We start from the raw sequence: 15,348 nt of genomic DNA on the forward strand, positions 1-15,348 counted from the left end.
TTTTTTTGTTTTTTTGGTTTTTTTCATTTGGCTGTTTGGGTCTTCATTGCTGCGCATGGGCTTTCTCTAGTTGCGGCGAGCAGGGGCTACTCTTGGTTGCGGTGCACAGGCTTCTCATTGCGGTGGCTTCTCTTGTTGCAGAGCACGGGCTCTAGGAGCCCGGGCTTCAGTAGTTGTGGCTCGCGGGCTCTAGAGCGCAGGCTCAGTAGTTGTGGCGCATGGGCTTAGTTGCTCTGTGGCATGTGGGCTCTTAGCGGACCCGGGCTCGAATGCACTGGCAGGCAGATTCTCAACCACTGCACCACCAGGGAAGTCCCCTAAGCATTGTTTAATGCTGAAATTTAGAAAAGGTGAGTGAGAAGAGTCGAAGCCAGGTTAGAGTATCTGGCTGATATATATATATTACATATATATGTATATCTATATTAACCATCATAATGTCCTTAAAATTAAGTTCCAAAGGAAACTCTATTTACCCTAAAATATAAAGTTGTTTGACTAATTCAATATTGTAAAAATTCAAAATCTTGAATTTTATTAGTTTATCTTACAAAGAAAGGGAATGTTGCAGCACACGCTTTATTTGGGAGAGGGAGAATTATACCTTATAAGGCTTGTGATGCCCCTTGTGTTAGGTTGTGATAACTAAGATTTGTATATTTGTTTCCACACTTGGGGAAGTATCACTATTTTACAGGTAGAGACACACTCAACAGTGATCAAACCCCCAACCACAATAACTGTAGTTTCCGATTCTTGTGTTGTTAATTCCATTACACTTGGTTATCTTTGCAATCACAGAATACTTAAACAGCTAACATAGAAATGATTCTTACTGTTTATGCGTTTAACAAAAATTTCAGATTATTTATCAGAAGATTAAGATGGAGTGAAGTTTTTGAGTGATCTGTCGGTAATAGATTTGGTTCTTAGGGTCACTTCAGTAAGGATGCTTTTTAAATTAATAGGAAAAATAAAGACCAAATTTACTATCAATTATTGGCTAAGAAAAACAGGGAGAGATTTGAAGAGAGGATGTAGCTTAACCGGGAGGAGTACCCACTCAGGAAGTGCCTTCCTTCCTTCCTTCCTCACCTTCCCACCAGTATTTGCTCCATGGCTTCTCTCTTCAAACCACACCTTGTAAAGCCTTTTATGTGCTCTGTTCACAACAAGAAGAATTTTAGTGTGTTGTTCCATACTGGGTTTTAACTAACAAAACACAGAAAAGCGCCAAATGCCTTTTTACACAGGAGATGAACTGCATTCAATCTTTAAGCTGAAAGCAACTACAGTTGGGATATATAGCAGGCAACAGTTTCCATATGTTCTAGGAAAGTGGAACTGTATTATTTATAGTTTACAACATGTTGTATAAAATTAAAGCTTGTAGGGCGCTTCCAGGGAGGTAAATTAGACATGAAAGGAAGACTTGGGGAATTCTATTTTGCTATATTCTGAGAAGATGCCCATTAAAAAAGCCAAAAATAGTGTTTGAAGTATTTAACATTAAGCAGTGTACAGAAGAAGTTGTGGTCTTTACCTTGGAATGACAAATTCTAAAATTAGAAAAGACTGTTGAAATCTGAGGAGGGGAGGAAAAAAACCCTTAATAGAAAGAAAAAAAAAGCGCGTTTCAGAAAAGCTGGGATAAATAATTGTCATCAAAATGGTATATTTTCCAAGGTGCAAAGTAAAGTTACGTGAGATCTGGTTGATATTTGACCTGACAGCCTCAAAGCACATTAGACTGCAGCAAGTAATAATTGCTTCCTCATTTAGATTAGACAATGAGTTCTCTCTGCAAGCTGCTCTCTTCTAAATAGATCGTAGAGTGTAATTGAAACAAGTTATACTGGGAAGTGGAGTGACCGATTCCTCAAAGTGTGAGAGCAGAGCTATGGTAACCTCTTAAGCCTGGCCTTCATCCTGTTCCTATTTAGGGAATCCGCAGGGCAGCCAGCGTGGAGAGTGCAGTCTGCAGTTCTCCAGCTTTATTGTTTAGACTTGAAGGGAAGGTCATATGCCCTCTTTGACAGAGAGGTTTATGGTCTCTCTCTAATTAGCAGCACCCTGCAGCAGACAGACTGTTGGCCACATTCCAAGAACGGGGTTTGGTAGCGGCCACTGATGAAAGAGAAAACAAGGTTATTTACCCTGTGACTGTAATTCTTGGCACTAGTCCTCTCTTTACACTCAGACACGTTTTCCTTTTGTTCCAACTTGCCTTTGGAATTCTGAGTAGGGCGTTAAGGGAGGAAAAATGCGGCTATATATTTAGTAGCGTAAGCAACCCGTTTGTTGGCCTCAGATACTTTTTTCTTTTTACTATTCTAGGGCTGCACGGTTCAACAATGTCAATTAACCAAAAAGAAAAAAAAGGCAACATATTCAGAGTGTTGCTTGCAAATGTGAATGCTTGAGCACATGCCCACACACAACCTCAGAAAAGGAAGTTTAATTTGCAACATCTATAAAATATCAACAGTTGTACATTAGGACACTTAGAAATCCCAGGGGTAAAATGTGATTGGGTTTAGCTATTACTGGAGTGTTAAAAGAGTACCGGGATTATAGCTGGCTTGTCCTGTTCTGTCGGTTCCGTAGGACAGTGGGTTAAGCGGATAGAAATGCTTTTTGGTTGATTTAAACCAGATGCTCCGACTATTTTTGTCCTGTGTGCAGGCGTTGCAGCACTGCAAAAGGCAATACTGCCCCCCTCGGCCGCCGGCCAACTGCAGGCGCAGGAGCCTAGTCTCCACCAGCTATCCCCTCGGCCATAAAAACCTTTCAAGTCCCCCTTATTATTCCAGGCACATTCCAAGGGGTTGAGTCACTAGGTTCACTTGGCTTTTCTCCCGCTCTGAACTGCTCGTACCAGGTGGAATACGACCTCCAACATCAAAAATGGAATCCATAACCGGTCAAAGAGCGCTTTAGGGCAAATCCCCAATTCAAGCCAACTGCATCTTCTTCCTCCGCAGCTGGGGTTTGCTCGCTGTGCACCTGGAGTCCCACGGCCCGGACCGGGATTGCGCGGCCAAAACATAAGGGTTTTTCTTTGGGGAATCCCGTAGAGATACTCTACTCTCCCTGGTGGTTTGAGAAGCTCCGAGGGCTGCAAGGCAACAGGGCAGGGGCTGGGTTGGAAACTTTTCCTTTTGGCAGTGCTTCCGGGAGCGTTTGGAGGCTAAGGCGGGGAGCCGCGGGGGCTGAGGTTTTAAGTCAGCTCTGAGGGAAAACTCCCAGCCCCTACCAGGCGTCCGCCCAGACTCGCCGGCCGCCAGGCGCGGGGAAGGGGAGCGCGCACATCTGGCCGCCCAGGAACCACATCTGGAACGCTAACTCCTGCACCCAGATGTTCAAGGGGCTGGGGTAGTCCAAGCACCCGAAGGGCGGGGCTACCGCGGCTGCAGCTCCTCCCTGTAGCCCAGACAACAGGGGTCCAGACTAGGGAGACGCCCCAGGGGGCGCGAGTAGGGCCGGCCGGCGGGCGGGGCGGGGGGGGGGGTTGGAGTTTGGGGAGGGTGGCTAAGGCCGCGGTTTGGGGTGGTTGTACTGGGGGGTTGGGGGAGGGGTGTTGGTCTGATGGAGGGAGGCTGGAGGCGGCACACGGAGAGGGGCGGCGGGTGTTAGGGGTGCTGGGGCCGTGCCAGTGCCTCGCCCCGACCGGCCACCAAGTTCGCCCCGCTGCGTGGGCTTTTACTAACCCACGTCCCCAGGAGGTGGTGAAGGAGGGAGGGACCGGCGGGCACGTTTCCTGGGGGGAGGGGCGCGCTGATCCTGCTGGGGACTGAGGGCGGGGTTCCCCCTCCTTTTTGCCCCTGGCCCTGCACTGAGATGCAGAGGTTTTCTCCTGCGGGGCGACTAGCCCCTGCCCGCCTTGCACCTTCCCTGAACAGCGAGCGGCGTCAGCCCACATTAGGCTAGCCGGGGAGCTCTTTCTCCTGTTCCCCACTCCCCTCACGCCACCCCTAACCAGGAGAGGGAGGAGCTCCACGTGCCCCCTAGATTTTCTCCAAAACCTGAGCTTCGCTTAGTGCTGGCGTATGAGCCCCTCCTGCATCTGTTTGCGCGCGGGAGTTTTGACGTTTCGCTAAGCAACGGTGTTTGCCAAAGCGTCAGGGCTGTTTCAGAGAGCTTGCGTCTGTTGGATGCTCCCGTCTGAACAAATCGTTTCCATTCGATTTGTTTAACCAAGGCGAGGGCAGACCGTGTCCTTTTTTAAAAGTTGTCCTTCATCCAAGTTGTCCTTAGATTTTGATCTAAGGCTGTCATAATACCCCAGGTCATTGCACAAATGTTTTGTGTCAGTTTACAAAACCAGAGGAGGAAGTATCCTAAAGGAAAAAAAAAAAAAAATTCAGAACCAATAGGAAAATGATGTTAAAAGATGTTGGCCCTTTTCCATCTGACAGCCTTAGTCATCACATAGTCTCCTCCAAAATAAAATGTCTATTCACAGCCTTCAACCTACAGCAAATCTCCCCCATTTGGAGCGAAGTACGTAAATAGGCCCTTTGGTCCCACCTTAGTCACCAGCTGAAACTGAGTAAGTTTTAGCGTTTCCTTTCCCAAAGATTGCTGGGCTTCACTGAGAATAATCAGAAGCATACAGGATGTTAAATGCTCAGGGTACAATGTTCAAATAATAGCTCTTCCATTGCTTTGTGGCAAGTTACTCTACCACATGGTGCTTGGCACCTCGGTTTCACCATCCCTAAAATGTAACTTGTACCTATAGTATAGAGGTGGTGTAAGGATTTAGGGTTAATGAGATAGCACAAATCAACTGCTTAACACAAAGTGCAAAGCACAGGAAGAACTCCATAATTGTTATTACTGTTAATGAGAATAGGCTCTGTTTATCACTAAAATAAGACTTGTGGGCAATGGCAATTGGATCCCTCCTTTAAGTTAGTTTTTCCACTACCTGCAAAAAAGGTAGAATTTTCTTCCTCTGGCCGTGACTGATCTGACTTTTAAGCAAGAGGAAGAGACTGGAACAGAAGGCATCCATGATGCTGACCTGATGAGAGAAGTGTGCCCTCTTGTGGGCCTCATGTCATGTTACCAAGAAAGTCCCTCAAGACAGAAGGAGGAGAATGGTGGCCCTTGTGGTCAGGGCTCTAATCCCACTGTACCTCAAAATGTCTCCCATGTAGTCTTCTGTCATCATCTTTTCTGAGAAATATTTTCCAAATAATAATGCAGCTGTCGCCCCATCACCCTAGATTCCTCTCCCTCCCACTCCACATCCAATCTATCAGCCACTCCCGTCAGCCCTAATTTACAGATGTGGATATGGATATAGATATATCACAAACTCCATCCCTTCTCACTACTCCCTACACTAGCAGCTTGCCCAAATATCATTTCTTGGCAAATCTACTGCAGTCAGCTCTAATTATTCTCCCTGCTCCCACTCCTCCACCCTACACTTCATTCTCCACACAGCAGCCAGTCCTTTTAAAATATAAATGGGGCTTCCCTGGTGGCGCAGTGGTTGAGAGTCCGCCTGCCGATGCAGGGGACACGGGTTCGTGCCCCAGTCCGGGAGGATCCCACATGCCGCGCAGCGGCGGGCCGTGAGCCATGGCTGCTGAGCCTGTGCGTCTGGACCCTGTGCTCCGCATCGGCAGAGGCCATAATCGTGAGAGGCCCGCGTACCGCAAAAATAAATAAATAAAAATAGAATATAAATGAAATGTACTCACTCTTCCTGCTCAAAATCCTCTAATTGTCTCCCCTCACACTTGGGATAAAACCGACAGTCCTAACAATGGCCCATATGACTTGGCTCCTGTCTAACTCTCTCCCCTCATCCTCTGTCACTTTCTCCTTGCTCATTCCCTCTCCAGTCACACCAGCCCAGCCTTCTCACTGTTCCTCAAAAAATGTCAAGCAGATTCCTGCTCCAACATCTTTGCATTTGCTGTTTCCCCTGCCTTCAACCCCAAATCTTTGTATAACTTCCCCTTGTCTCATTCAGGTCTCTGCTCAAATGTCACCTAAGAGAGGACCCCCTGATCATCTCATCTAGTATAGATGCAACATAGCCATAGATATTCTCTAACCCATTAACCTAGCTTATTTTCCTTCATATCTCTTACCAAATCTCTTAAATGTTTGCCTGTTTACTTGATTATTGTTTGTGTTACCTCTAAGAATGTATAGTCTGTGCGGATAGGGACTTCGTCGATCCTATTCATAGTATCGATAAAGTCAGATAATCTCCAATCTAAAACAGTGCTTCTCTTGTAAAAGGCACCTAATAAAATGCTTGTTAAATGGATGAGTAAAAAGTTTCACACCTGAAACAGCAGTGGAGAAATAAGGTGTCCCTCAGTTAGTGTAAGCGTAAAAACATTTCATGCTTCCCCAACCTCATGAGCTTATTCCTCAATGGTTCCTCCTCCATGATGCAACCTAACCCTTCAAATGGAGTTTAATCCAACATGCATATAAATATGTGAATCAAACTACACTCACCCAGTAAGGGGAGGGATGGAGAGAGAGAGGGGAAAAATACAAATGTAAATAGTGTGGTTAATTCTCTTTACCATTTAACACAGCAAGTGTATGTACTGAAATAAACATGAAATGGGAGACATGAATCTGTACTCTCCTCAGTTCCTCTCAGTTCCTCTATGCTCTTAATCATATGATCAATGTGTTGTGCTGGGTGTTTAAAGACAAGCTGATTTGTCTGAACAGCATGGAGCTCAAATGCAAGGCAGTTGGGAAATGAGTTTGAATCCTGAATCCACCACACTAGTGTGTGACCTTGGGCAAATTACTTACTCTTTTGGTGCCTCAGTTTCCTCATCTGTGAAAAGGGCCAATAATCGTGCCTCCTGAATAGGATTGTTATAAGGATTAAATAAATAATATTTGTAAATTCTTAGAACAGTGCCTGGAATATCGTTAGCTATGTATGAGTATTTTTTAAGAGAACACATGTCAAATGTTTGTACTTGATTTTCCCATTTCTCAATGACTTTATAACATAAGATACTGCTCCACTCTGACTGGCACTGGAGTTTTCATTATGGTTTTAGGCCAGTAATTTTAGCTTTAGCACCAAGAACAATAATTATTTTACAGCCATTTCTACTCTAGCATTTACGCTTAGCCATAAATTCCATTTAGGCCAAAAATATCCCAAACTTTGCAAAAAAGAAATTGCACCTTCAGGGGGTCACCCACTCTATTATAGTTGAATAAAAGATGTCCCTTACTTTTTAGTTTTGTAAGCTTTTCTTGGCCAGCTTTTCTATAACATAATATTGTTATTTGGGAGTTGAGTGTCAGTCAGTTCTATAGAAAAACAAATATCAGTGCTTTTCCTAAACCTGTTTGCCAAATCATCCCTGAACCAGGGGAACTGGGCCAGATAATCTCTGGAAGGCTCTTTAGCTCTGTTTTTCTATGGTTTTCATGAAAATAGCTCAGAAATAGAGGTTCAGGACTTAGCACTATGTTCACTGTGCCTGGTTGCTCTGTGAATCATGGACAAAACAGACTAGGTTCACATTCAGATTCAACAGGAACAAAAGCTATTTGAAGTGCAGACAGTCTGTCAATACCTTTCTAGGCTCAACATGTCACCACTCTTTCCAAGACCATGATCACTCATCCATACATATCTGCATCAGGCCCTCTTAAGAAAGGACTGAAAACACCCCCTGCTAATATTTTGTTAAAATCTCCTTGAGATTATTCTACATACGATACATTAATAAACATACCTCCTGTAGTCTTTACCTTAGTAATAGTACCACCCTTCATACATCCATTCCTTCAATAAATATTGACTGAAGGCTTAATATATGTTAGGAATTGTGCAAGTGCTGGCCACTTGATTGTCCAAGTTAGAAACCTAGGAGTCAGCTTAAATACACTCCTGACCCTTGGACCCTTGAATTTTTGTTCACCTCTCCGCTCACTCCCTCTGTCATGATGTTGGTAAAGCCCTGCTAAGCCTGGCTAAGCCCAGCTACTGTAGAAAGTAGAGCATGAAGTATTCTAGCTAGGAGGGACCTGCCCAGAATGGTAGAGTGAGGGGGAAGAGGGAAAGAGGCAAGGGAAGATGTGACTTGGTGAGATGCATTGTATTACCACCCTGGTTACTGTTGTGTAATGATACCACCAAAAATCACTCAGCAGGCACGGGACTTCTCTGGAAGGCTTACGGAGGAACTACATCTCGGACTAGCCCATGACAGAGGGGAGGGGAGTGTACCTGCCGCCATCACTCCTGGCTCCATTTGCCATTGGTGAAGGTTTACTCAGCAGAGAACTAAATGCCCCCCAGCTTCTGGGTTTATCCTCTGGTCATGTGTTGGCTCTCAGGAGGGCAGATCCCATGCCCAAGGTATGATACTTCAACCAACTTCAAAAGTAGAGCAGCAGCTTGGCACAGATGAGGCTCTGATCTAGATAGAGAGAAGAAAGAGAGGATTTGAGAAGGAACACAAGGTTTGTGTCTCAATATAAGCAAAGACTCCATAAGTTTTACTTCAAATTCTTTTAACTGCCTACTAAGTGGACTTTGCACCTGTCACTTATTCCCTTCTAATTAATTCTTCACACTGTACCTAGACTGATCTTTCAGATCCAAATCTCTCACGAGCTCTCCCAACCTTATACCATGACATGTCAGGTTCCACTGTCTCCTCTGGCCTACTTTTCAGTCTTCTTATTAAAGATTATTTTACCAATAGAATCAGACAGTCATTCCTCTCAATCTCTTTGTTAGCATTTATTGTTTTTTCTTTTTTCTGACTCAAAAATTAATACACTCATTATAGAAAATTTGGAAAATATAAAAGTATAAAAAAGGAAATAATTACCTTAAGAAAACTTCTGTTAACATTTTGGAGTACATTCTGGCCACATTTTATCTATGCATTTTTTTTAATTCTCAGAGGCATATATTAAATAAAAATTATACTTCAAGAATTACTACATAGAAGTTTATATTCAACCAAAAATACATGTTAAGACCACTCAAATTGTTCAATTTGAAAACATAAACTTTACTGCAATTTTTTTTTTTTTTTTTTTTTTTGCGGTACGCGGGCCTCTCACTGTCGTGGCCTCTCCCGTTGCAGAGCCCAGGCTCCGGACGCGCAGGCTCAGCGGCCATGGCTCACGGGCCCAGCCGCTCCGCGGCATCCCAGACCGGGGCATGAACCCGTGTCCCCTACATCGGCAGGCGGACTCCCAACCACTGCGCCACCAGGGAAGCCCCAATTTTTTATTTCTTTGTTTTATTGTACTGTTACTTAAGTATGCATTGAAAATGTATGTTTACATTTCAGAAATATAGCACATTTAAAAAGCCCTCTGTAATCATAATCCCTTTTCAATATATTTTCCTGCTTTGTTTTGAATAAAATAGCTTAATAATAAATAAAAAATAAATAACTTAGTCTGAAAATCATAATGCAACTATTAACATTTGTTCTATTACATTGGGAGAGACAATTTAAGGCAATTATAATATGCTGCTTTCCACATCATGGCCTAAAACTAGATACAAAAGTTGCCCTATATTAAGGACTTGACAAAAAATTATTTTATGATTCTATAAATATCAATATAACATTTTTACTTTTTTATTATCAATAAATTGACATATTAACATCACAAATTAATATTTTTTCCCAACCTGTCAAGTATGGACTGTCCATAGTAGTTGATGAAATTGCTGTGTGTTTTAAAAAAAAATCACTTGGTCAAGACTAGATTTTGAAAGCAATAGCAGAGAAAACTGATCTTTAAAAATCATTAAGCCTTATTAAAGCTGCATCAATATATCTACACACCAAAAAAAGCTACTAAATAGTGAAAGCTTGTGTAATTAAGTTTTAAAAGTCTAAAATTCAAGAAAAAATGAAACCAAATTGAATCCATATTAGTATTATGAAAACCCTTGCATCAGGTCTATTAGAGAAACAGAATCAATACTATTCTAACTTTTCTGAAACTTAATTTGAACCTAGATAAAGCTTAATTTGAACTAGATAAAGCTTTTAGGGTGCAAATAACATCGCACAAAAATGATCTTAGAAAGGTATAGTTATAATTCTGGATATTGGGACATTTAACTATTTAGTCTTTATTTAATGACTGGAAGTCCTTGTTCCTTGAGAAAATATTAAGACATTTATAAATGAAAGACATCTCTTGTCTAATGATGTATTAGAGAACCACTTAATACATTCCTTAGATAAGGAATGTATTCATTCATTCATTCATTAGATAAGCACTCTAATTATTTTACTTCATTCAAATAGAAAAAAATCTGCATGTTGGTCATGTTTCATTGCACACATTATTCTCTTAAACCTTCAATTAAAGGGTATAAATTATAGAAAGCAAAGCATAACATTCTCAACTAGTATTCCAAATTTATTTAAACGATTCAAACTGTACGTAATTATTTTTAAAATCTAAGTTATCAAAAGTATATTTTTTTAAAACAAAACATAATCTGATTCACGTTAACTACCAGCTTATACTTAAGAAACAAGATTTTTTAGTTACAAAAGCAAATTACAATTTTTCCCCTGCTCTTAGAAAAAATTTGTGATGTACATAATGAATCTAAGTCAGCATTCACAAAGGCTATCTGAAATTCTATCATCTTTCAGCCCAATGTGAGATAAAACCATAATTATGCATAAACAATTAAAAATTAGAGCTTACAATGGAAATGTCAACAAGTTATAACTTAGATATCACTAATGCTGGGTTCTGCTAAGCTTCCCATCAGATACAACAGATGGCAAAATATGACAGACAGAGTTTCCAGAAAACTAAAACTATCAGAGCTAGAAATAAGGAATGCATTATATACTGGAACATAGCAAGGCCAAAGCATTAATGCTGTTAAAAAGGGAATAGGATATGAAGTAAATGTCTCTAAAATATAAAACATAAGCAGACCACAAACCAAAACATATGTCACTTTACATTTATTTATAAATTTATGTTTTTAATAATGATTTTTTTTTTTTTTTTTTTTTTTTGCGTTATGCGGGCCTCTCACTGTTGTGGCCTCTCCCATTGCGGAGCACAGGCTCCAGACGCGCAGGGTCAGCGGCCCAGCCGCTCCACGTGTGGGATCCTCCCGGACCGGGGCACGAACCCGCGTCCCCTGCATCGGCAGGCAGACTCTCAACCACTGCGCCACCAGGGAAGCCCTTTAATAATGATTTTTATATAGAAAACATTTATTTCTACGCTGTGGCAGGCAATGATTTTTCTTCTGCCCCCATGACTACCGTGCAATCTTTTAATCTTTTTCCTGGCTGGCATTATCTCATCAAGATTTCTCCCTGAAGTCAGTTTGTCATATTTTCAGCAGGTTTTTGTGTTTTGATGGTCTTACAGAGTTCCTTCGTCTTCTTCCCAACTCAGGGCTTCTGCTAGCCTGTCCCTATCCTCAGGGTCTTGTCCTCCTATGGATGAAGCAGGGCGAGGTCATGCCTGACTTTCTGCATTGCTGGTTTTCCACCAACCATGGACAGGGCATGATGGGGCTCTTTCTGCAGATGCTAGACCACTGCTTCTAAGCCACACAAAGCTAATGGAGTTCCCCCTGTCTTACAGCTTCCCGCTGCCTATTCCCAGAGGAGGCAGCCACTAGCCCCACGGTTCTCAGCCTAGCCTGACTCTATCTGGATGTTTCTATCACCTCCCCACACAGATTCCACCACACAAGGGGTAAAGTGTGGGCACCAGCATCCAACTTCCTTTTCCTAATCTCTCCCCTCCCTAAACTGAAACTATCCCTGAATTTCCCTTCTTGGCTGGAAGGCTCTGTTCTTACATCATATCCTACTTCTGGGCAAGGTGACCTTTGCCCTTTCCCTTCCCTGGGGCCATAACGGTAGAAAGGCTGCAGAGGAACACAGTTTGTGTGAGGAATAAAAAAAATATATACATCAATGCAGTATTTTCTAGCTAATCCTCATTATGCTATGGTAAATGGTATCCAACGCTGCTAACTTTACAGTTTTCAAAGCACTTTCTTATCTGTTATCTCATTATCATCATGTTACAACAGGATGGTTGGATTCCCCTAAAACAGACTCTAAGAGAGAAATTTGCATGCAAGAAGTTTCTGGGGGGTGAGGAACAGCATCTGCAAGGGATTGAAGGAAACAAGACTGGGCAGATAGGGAGGCTGGACTGCAATATGTAGAACAACGGGCTCAGCCAATCTCATAAGGAGCTCTGGAGTTGGGATAGCACTTCATATTTTTACCACATTGAGGGAAGAGGGCCTGTCCTTTACAGCCCTGAAATGATAGTCATTGGATATGAGCTGCTTCCTGCGAAGAGGACGTGTCCTTGGCTAGGGCAGTTGCTTTCAGCTGCAAGCAATTTTCTAGAGGGCCTAAGATGCAAATTGTTAGCCAACAAGCCCCAGGCGGCTGGGGAATGAGTGCTGCAGTCACGAAGGGGGGCTTGGGGATATATCACAGCACCCACTGTATTTTACCAAAAGTGAACCTGCTTCCTGCCCCTTCTCCATATTTTATGCATGGGAACCTGGGACAGGGGGAGAGTAACTAGATCAAGTTCCCAGAGCCAATGAGTGACTTACATATTTTATTTCATTTGGCCATTCTATCAGGTGTATCTTGTTAACCCTCCTTTTATGTACAAGGCCACTGAGATTGGGAACGTTTAAATGATTCCTTCAAGTATTCAAGGGCAGCATATCTTAAAACAATGATCCAGATGATCTAACTCCATGTCTGTGCTTTCTGTAGCTCACATACGGACTTGGTCACAGCAAAGTTGCTTGGAATAAAAGAATTTTAGGACTGGAAGAGACTTCAGAAAGCAGTCCAACCCACTCATTTCTCAGAGAGGTAAAGTAATTTGGTAAATTGTTCAACTAAATGAGGCTGGTGAATAACCTCTCCGGGCCTGTTTTCTTATCTGTTAAATGGAATGAGCTGCCCACCTACAGAGTGGTTTTAAGATTCAAATAAGATAATGGGTGCAAAAGAAACTAGAAACTGATTAAAATGGTAGGGGAGTGTCAGCATTTAGCCATTTAAACACTATGTTGTGGGAAAGTACATCTAGCTGTTAACAGCAGAGCCAGGCCAGTACAGAAGAGTGTAACATTTTAAGTTTGGGGGATGTTTGGATGAGTTTAAGATTTAATAAATTCTATTAGCTCAGATTCCTGTTAAAGGTGGACAAGTTTCCAGAAAAACAAAAACAAAAACATTTACTTTCTGGCAGGTTTTTTTTTTTTTTTTTTTTTTTTTTTTCGGTACGTGGGCCTCTCACTGCTGTGGCCTCTCCCGTTGCGGAGCACAGGCTCCGGACGCACAGGCCCAGCGGCCATGACTCACGGGCCCAGCCGCTCTGCGGCATGTGGGATCCTCCCGGACCGGGGCATGAACCCGTGTCCCCTGCATCGGCAGGCGGACTCTCAACCACTGCGCCACCAGGGAAGCCCTTTCTGGCAGGTTTTAATTAGAAGGGACATCCTAGGAAGTATTTGTTGTGAATAATTCTGACCAATATTCAGAATTCAAAATCGCCAAACTTCCTATTCTCAGATAAATAAAATAGCACAGCTTAGTTTGCTTTGGTGTAAAGGAAACACCAGAGTTCCTTCCTCTGAACTTTGGAACTGTTTGTGACATAAAAACAAAAGATCCAAAATATTTTTGTGCCTTTTTTGTCATGCAGGCTGAGTTCCTAAAACACCACAATTTAACAAATTTAGGTTATTCTTTATCCACGAATAATCACAACTTCTGCTGTGTTGGTTCTTAGCATGGAGCTTGGAATTTAAGAGAGTCTGTGTGTTGATTGTTAGGCTTTTTCTTTTCTGGAAAAGTTACAGGTGAATTTATTTTCCATGTTTTTAACATCACAAAATAGCAAGTTCTAGTCATAATGTTGCTCATAACGACAGTGCTATCTTTTTAAAGGACGAATTGGATGTTATCTGTTGCTGCATAACAAGTCACCCCAAAACTTAACATAATAATTGTGTGTTATCTTTCACAGTTTCTCTATAGGTCAGGGATTCTGGAACAGTTTAGATAGGTGGTTCTGGCTTGGGGTAACTCTCAAGAGATTGTAGTGAGATGCTGAAGCTTTATGAAGGCTTGACAGAGGATAGAGGATCCAGTTCCAAGTGGCTGGTGAGGTGGTGCTTGCTGTTGGAGGGACACCTCAGTTCCTTTCCCTGTGAACTCTCCAGGGCCACTTGAGTGTTCTTAGAGTTTGGCAACTGGCTTCCCCCAGAGTGAACAACCCAAGAGAACACGGTGGAAGCTTCAGTGCCATTATGACCTAGCTTTAGAAGTCACTCATCTTCACCTATCGGTAACTCTGAGCGGCCCTCAGCCCTGATCCAGTGTGGGAGGAGACTACCCAAAGACATAGATACAAGGAGGTGAGGCTCACTGGGGATGATCTTGGAGAAGTTGTTGTCTGATGTGTGAATTCCAGTCATTTAAATTGTCATGAATCAAACATGTGCAGTGAGAGAGGCCTGACGGCTCTCCTCACCTTTCTCCAGAGGAAGAGAAATGCCGTGATAGCTGAAAGAGATTCAATATGGAAAATCCAAATCCTCCAAGGTCATTTAAACTCAGAGCCTCAATCAGAGAAACCTGAACCATCCATCTAGTTGCCTCCTCCACCCTCTGAAACGGGGCTGATCCACCCTCAGAATTCCAAGTCAAGTGTTAAAGTGGTTGTGTGATTTAAGGGCAAGTAGGCTCAGCCAGCAATGGGATATATCAACTGTGGTGTCTATACTTCAAGCACTCATGTGTGAGAAAGGGTTCTCTCCTGATATTTCAACTCTGCCAGATCCATCTTACCATGGGTACCTCTTGTGTCAAAGGCTTTGGGTGCTAAGAGGGCTACATGCTCAAAATATGTGACTCCCCAGACCCAAATTCCAACTCTAATCTCCAGTTGGAAGGCTAATAGGTATCTTAAATATGTCATGTGTAAAACAGAACTCTTTATTTCCACCCCTCTAATACTCAAAGCCTGTTCCTCCCATCTTAATAAATACTACTCACCACCACCATCCACCCAGCAGCTCAGGCAAATAACCTAAAGAAAGTCCTTGAACTCTCCTTTTCCTCAGCCCCTAAATCTAATTCATCAGTACATTTTATCAGTTCTCCTCCAAAAATCTATCTCAAGTTCTTCCACTTTTTTCCATCTCCACCATGACCACCATGATCACCACAACTCTCAACAAAGTCATCTCTACTTGAACAAACCAAGAGTCTTCTAACTGGGGACCTCATTCTCACTCTTGGAGTTCTCTCCTTTCCA

This window comes from Phocoena sinus, chromosome 16 (genome assembly GCF_008692025.1).
Source record: "Phocoena sinus isolate mPhoSin1 chromosome 16, mPhoSin1.pri, whole genome shotgun sequence".
NCBI lineage: Eukaryota > Metazoa > Chordata > Mammalia > Artiodactyla > Phocoenidae > Phocoena > Phocoena sinus.